This window comes from Brassica napus, chromosome A9 (genome assembly GCF_020379485.1).
Source record: "Brassica napus cultivar Da-Ae chromosome A9, Da-Ae, whole genome shotgun sequence".
Classification (NCBI taxonomy): domain Eukaryota; kingdom Viridiplantae; phylum Streptophyta; class Magnoliopsida; order Brassicales; family Brassicaceae; genus Brassica; species Brassica napus.
In genome coordinates, this window is record NC_063442.1 from 15,401,621 (window position 1) to 15,408,607 (window position 6,987).

Below are 6,987 nucleotides of genomic sequence, written 5' to 3' on the forward strand. Positions count from 1 at the left end.
ATTTGAACTTAGACTCAATGGCCCAAAGGAAAAAAAAAGTGAAAATTGAATCTGATTTTTTAGTAGGCCCAAATGGCCCAAGAGAGATTTGATGTGTGTTGGATCCAAAAATAATGACCCAATATAAATTTGTTATTAATATTACTTAATTGCCCTTAATGAAACATGCAATGTTAGTGAAGGAAAGGGCAGGCTAAGGTAATTATGACAATAGGATCCTGCTTTAATAGCATAGATTTACCACAACTGAAATATCTAATTTTTTTGAAGTTAAAATATTCTTTTTCTTAATGATTCTTTCACTATCGAGCAAATTGTAGTAAAATGATTTGTATTAATAATTTTCTTTTCTTTTTTTTTAACTATTATCCGTTTAGAAACTATAATATGAAACCATTGGTTAAACATCACGACTATCTAAGATTCATAACATGAAAATAAACAAATAATAATAATTTTTGATTATCACAGGAAAAAAAAAACCAAAAACATCAAACATGCACTACAAGAAAACATCGGCATACTGAGGGAAAAAATCGTCGGTATGTCATCGGAATAACGCTATTCCGAGGACATACCGACGAAAAAAGTCCTCAGAAATATCTCCTCGGAAATTCATATTTCCTCGGAATTCCGCGGGAAATTTCCGACGGAATTCCGAGGAAAAAAAACTCCGAGGACACAAAGTTCGTCGGAAGGTTCCTCGGAATATACCGAGGGACGCCTTCCTCGAAATATTTCGATGGAATTCCGATGGTCCAATCCTCGGAAGTTTCGACGAAATATTCCTCAGAATGTTTATCGGGAAATTCCGAGGAACTTCTGTCCCTCGGAAAATTCCGAGGAACTTTCTTCCCTCGGAAAATTCCGAGGAATTTCGGTCCCTCGGAAAATTCCGAGGAACTTTCTTCCCTCGGAATTTCGAAAAAATTAACTGTTTAAATTTTTTTTTTTTTTAAATTAAAATTTTTAAAATTTAAATTCGAAAATTTAAAATTAAAATTAAAATTGAATAAAACATAAAACATTAAAACATAGTAGATAATATTCAAAGTTAAATAAAACATTCCGAGTTTTTGGTAAAAAAAAAAACTACGGGTCTTGAATGTTCGGGAACACCTCGTTCGGCTACATCCTCTTCATCATCTCCATCATCTGCTCGTTCAGCCTCTTCTGGGTCTCATAGCCCGCCTGTTGAGCTGCCATCTGGGTCTCCAACGCAGATATCCGATCATCCTTGTCCTTCAGCTGATCCGTAAGAACTTCTGGATCAACATATGGCGGTGGTGCAGAAGAAGGAGCAGCCGACCGGGAGCGAAGACCCAAACCGACCAAATGTCCCTTTTTCTTTGGAACCGACTGAAATATAAATAACCAAATTTAAATAATATAAATTGATGATAAAATAAGAATCAAGAAATAAATAAATTGAACTTTAAAAAAAAAAACTTACCGATTCAACGATTTCGTTGATTCGAACCCGGAACAAGTTGGTCGAAGCCGTCGAATCGTCATCAACGGGCTGAAACCATCAGTACGTAATCCAAGGTAGACATTTCTTCTCTCATACGCAAAGTCGGGATACTTTGATTGGAAATGCTTCCACGCTTTTGCATCTGAAGGATGTCTGATCTCACCATCTGTTGAGTGCTCCGCATGCCATCTCATTGGTTGCGCTGTACGTTCAGACAGATACAACTTCTGCAACCTTTTCGTCAAAGGCAAATACCACATCCTTTTATATGGCACTGGAACTCTTCCCCTCGTATCTTTATAACGAGGCTTCCCACAAAATTTGCATGAAACCCGCTGTTCATCCGCCCTCCAATAAATCATGCAGTTGTCTCTGCATACATCTATTACCTGATACGATAAACCAAGACCAGCTACGAGTTTCTGAACCTCGTAGTATGAGCCAGGAGCTACATTATCTTCGGGTAGAATACCTTTTACATAATCAGCAATCGCATCCACACAGTCTTCCGCCAAATTATAATCCGTCTTAATGCCCATCAATCTTGTAGCAGATGATAAAGCTGAATGACCATCTCTGCAACCTTCGTACAATGGTTGCTTTCCAGCATCCAACATATCATAAAATCTCATAGCTTCGGCATTGGGTAAATCTTCCCCTCTAAAATGATCATTTACCATCTGCTCAGTACCTACACCATAATCTACATCTGTTCTAATTGGTTCTTCTAATCTAACCGCTGGCTGAGGTTCGCTAGTACTACCATGTTCATAATCAGTTTTCCCATGATGATACCAAATTTTGTAACTTCGTGTAAACCCACTCAAATATAGATGAATCCAAACATCCCACTCTTTAATAACTTTTTTATTTTTACAATTAGAGCAAGGACATTTTAACATACCTGTTTTTGCTTCCGGTTGTCGGTGAACTAACCCCATGAATTCGGTTATACCTCGTTGGTATTCTTCCGTAAGCAATCTCGTGTTCGGATCCAAATGAGGTCGATCGATCCAAGAACGAAAATAATTTGAAGAAGACATGTTTTTTATGAATCAAATTCGTGTGTAAAGAGAGTGAGAGGGAGGATGAAGATATGGAGTGAATGCAGAGGAAGAGGGGTGCTTGTATTTATAGTTGAAATGCTACCGACAGACCGAGGAAATTCCGACGGAATTCCGATGCCAACGGCTAGTTCGTCGGAATTTCCTCGGAATTCTTAAAATCCGCCAACGGCTCTCCAACGGCTCTCTAACGTCTATAATATTTCCTCGGAATTCATCGGTTTTTTCCGAGGAATAAAATTTTCTTCGGTATTCCATAAAAATATTCCGACGGAATGAGATTTCCTCAGAATTCTGTCGGTATATTCCGAGGAAATTTCGAGGAAACCAAATTTTGTGTTTCCTCGGAATATCCTCGGAAATTCCTCGGGATTTTCCGAGGATTTCATTTTCCGCCGGAACGTCCGTCAGAATACCACTGTTTTCTTGTAGTGATGAACAAACCAAATAAAACCGAAACGATATCCAGATTAAACAGATTAATGTCTCTTTATTAAAAAATAACAAAACTAATAATTACATTTCATGCAAGGCGCGGATTATTACCTAGTATTTAATATTTTGAATACTGCAAAAATATACCTAGTATTTAATATTTTGAATACTGCAAAAATATACTCTTGATGATGATTGTTGCTAACTTACAGGTTATTTAAAGATATAGAAAAATAAATACTTTAGACTAACATATTTTAAGTTTTTCAAACTTACCACACCAAATTTACACTTAAAAATTGCACCAAATATTTTAGAAAAAAAAATAAAAATATATATATGACAGCACTAGTGGAATAAATAATAGACTGAATTGGGTGAAAATCCTAGAAGAAGTAACAAATTAAGAAAATACCTATGTCATAAAAATTGTGGGGATTCAAAATGATCCAGTATTGATGAAAGGACAAAATTGTCCTTCTGTCTATGAGAGAGAGATTTACATTATGATTGGTGATGATAGGTTAAAAGCTAAAAGAAAAATAAATGTAACTGAAGAAATATGATCTCTTCGAAAACAAGGTCAAATCGGATCGAGCCAGCGAAAAATGCTCGAAAGCAAGCTTATAATCCGGAATATACGACTTCACCTTACCGTTGAAAATCTTCTTCACAACAAAGCGATGTTGATACCGACAAGAAAATCAGAGCCATCAATTTTGTTTTCTATGTTAAATGATCAAAATAGTGTGTTTAGTGATAGATTTATATAATTGGAACATAAATAATACGAGTCGCATAAAAATTTGATGATATAGGAGAAAACTGAAGCCAGTGGTCATGAAAACAGCTTGAGCTGTCGAAAACCCTAAAAACAATTGTGAGAAGAAGATGAGTTATTTACATTTTTGCCGCTCATCAAAGTAAAAAAATAAAATCAGTCTAACGTGTCACTCGAACCCTGGGAAACTGTGTTTGAGAGTACCAACTTAACCCACCAGACCACCGTAACATATTCAAATATAACTCGCAAACTATAAAACATAACCCTTTATATCCGAAAATTGGTATTCAAGGAAATTTAGCGACATGTTAGATCGACCTTAGAAATAGTTTGGTGGTTTTTAATTAGCGAGGGAACAGAAACACATGTTGGGTTAAAATAAAATTTATGTTGCTAAAGATAGTTGTGGAAATTGATTTAGGAATTTAGCATGTTTTATGATGTAAACATACGCTAAACAGATTTTTAACCGGGCAACTCTTTGTGTGTAGGGTTAACAGCAGCTGCTAAAAGCCAAAAAATATATTTGCACTAATCCAAAACATGTGTGTGTGTAAACATGTTAGCAGAACGTGGCGAAAGTTTTTTTTAATATATTTATGTTAGCATGTTAACTAATTCAATAAAAAACTAATCATTTTAGTGATCGTTTAACACTTTTACTGTGCAGGTTTCGTCTTAGTTTAAGAATCAAGGTGACTGGCTAAGACATTTATACAACGATACACGCAAGACTTGGTAGTTAAAAAGGTTTTTATTATACATTAAAACAGTCGTTCAAAAAAAAAAATATACACTAAAACGAAGGAACACATAAGACAGAAAAGAGTGATACCCACCCGTAAACAACACCAAAAGAAACGTAGATATGACTGTAACACCCCCGATCCAGAATAAATAAAAATTAATTAGTTTGCGATGCACCAATCAAACAAGAACATGCACGACGAACTAAAGAACTCTAACCAGATCGAAGATACTACTACCACGTGTCCGAACATTTAATCTGAGGTTCCCAGATCAGATCCGAAATCCTAAGATCATATGTCCAAGAACGGGTTTTTTAGCGATTCTAAGTTAAGGCTTTGCAACCCGAGTTTGAAACCGTTAGTTAGTTCGTCCCGGACTAGGACTAGTATCATATGGAATCCAAGCATTTCACAAACCCTTTTTTTTTATTCATATATACTTTAAGTTCAACCACATCAAAATTTATACATGTTCGGCCGATGTTCAAAACCATATCTTACATATTACAAAACGTACATGTTTGCAAAAGGTAGCAAATCTACACCAACAACTTTGTGCTCCTCCGTCCCAATGGAACCTACTACTACGGGTTACCTGCAAAACAAAGAGTCTAATGAGCAACTATTTTGCTCAGTGAGTCGGGTTTCCTAACAATTATTTATCCCCCCATTATGCATCAAACATTAAGCAACAAGGATCAATTATATTAAGAAATATGCAATGCAAAAATAAAGCAATCATGTAAACAAACATCCACTCTTCACGAGTGGTTAGATCATTATCGATCATCGAGGACTGCCTCTCGCCATTGGTTCCTATCTTGATACGAAGTCCATAACACATCCCTTCTTGCGCCTATTGACTCTAAACACAAAGTCTAAAAAGCCGATGGCCCGGATAACACACTTGCCGCTCGTGAAGAGTGGATGCTTGTTTACATGATTGCTTTATTTTTGCATTGAATATTTCTTAATATAATTGATCCTTGTTGCTTAATGTTTGATGCATAATGGGGGATATATAATTGTTAGGAAACCCGACTCACTGAGCAAAATAGTTGCTCGTTAGACTCTTTGTTTTGCAGGTAACCCGTAGTAGTAGGTTCCATTTGGGATCGGAGGAGCAAAAAGCTGTTGGTGTAGATTTGCTACCTTTTGCAAACATGTACGTTTTGTAATATGTAAGATATGGTTTTGAACATCGGCGAGCATGTATAAATTTTGATGTGGTTGAACTTAAAGTATATATGAATAAAAAAAAGGGTTTGTGAAATGCTTGGATTCCATATGATACTAGTCCTAGTCCGGGACGAACTAACTAACGGTTTCAAACTCGGGTTTCAAAGCCTTAACTTGGAATCGCTAGGAAACCCTTCTTGGACATATGATCTTTGGATTTAGGATCTGATCTGGAAACCTCGGATCAAATGTTCGGGCACGTGGTAGTAGTATCTTCGATCTGGTTAGAGTTCTTTAGTTCGTCGTGCATGGTCTTGTTTGATTGGTGCATGGCAAACTAATTAACTTTTATTTATTTCAGATTGGAGGTGTTACAACGAAGGTGGTATCAGAGCATGGTTCACTTTGCTCACTTGGAAACCTGTTTTCAATAATTTATCGAGTCAAAGGTGTCGCAAAAGGTAGAATAGGAAACCAACATGCTCCTTTGTTAGATAAGTTGAGATTAGTACTTACCCTGGGTTGTACTGCATTATGTTTCCAAGACGTACAAGGAGTGAGGAGCCAATGATGACACCACCAAGATATGGAAAACGTAATTCTGAAAACCGCAGTCTATTCAAACCTTGAGGTAACAGATGATTCTGCGATAGCACAAGGAAATAACCATTGCTATGAACACGAACATGAGTCGACCGGGAGAAATCCGACGGATTCACATATAGGCTATGAGCAAGAAGAACGATATGAGGATTTGAGGGAGAGGAATCAAGCACCTGATATGTATGGATCAAGGCGGAATTATGCAACAACACATAATCCAAGGCGGAATGAATGTGAGTTCATGCACCGGGAAAGGACGTCCGAGCCACGTTGTAGGCAAGAACAGAGGACAGCTGTGAGTTCTTATCCTCTTATAGTATTAGTACAAGGCTTGCTAGATAGACTTGATCATAGAACCGATGAATCATCAGAGCGAAGACCATCCTACCCTCCTGATTACCTGAAGATGGTCACGTTAATGAAGAAATTTGGAACTGTTAGATATCCTGGAAGAACAGATCCCTTCGAAGCGTCAACATGGCTGAGGAATTTGGAGAAAAACTTTTGGGCCATCCACTGCCCTGATAATTTCAAGAAAGATGTGGCAATATATTACTTGACCAAAGATGCTTCTTATTGGAGGGATAACGTAGAAGAATACTATATGGGAAGAGATATCGACTGGGAAGATTTTAAAACAGAATTTGAACGGAATACTTCCCACCTGAAGCAAAAGACCGGCTGGAGATTCAATTCTTG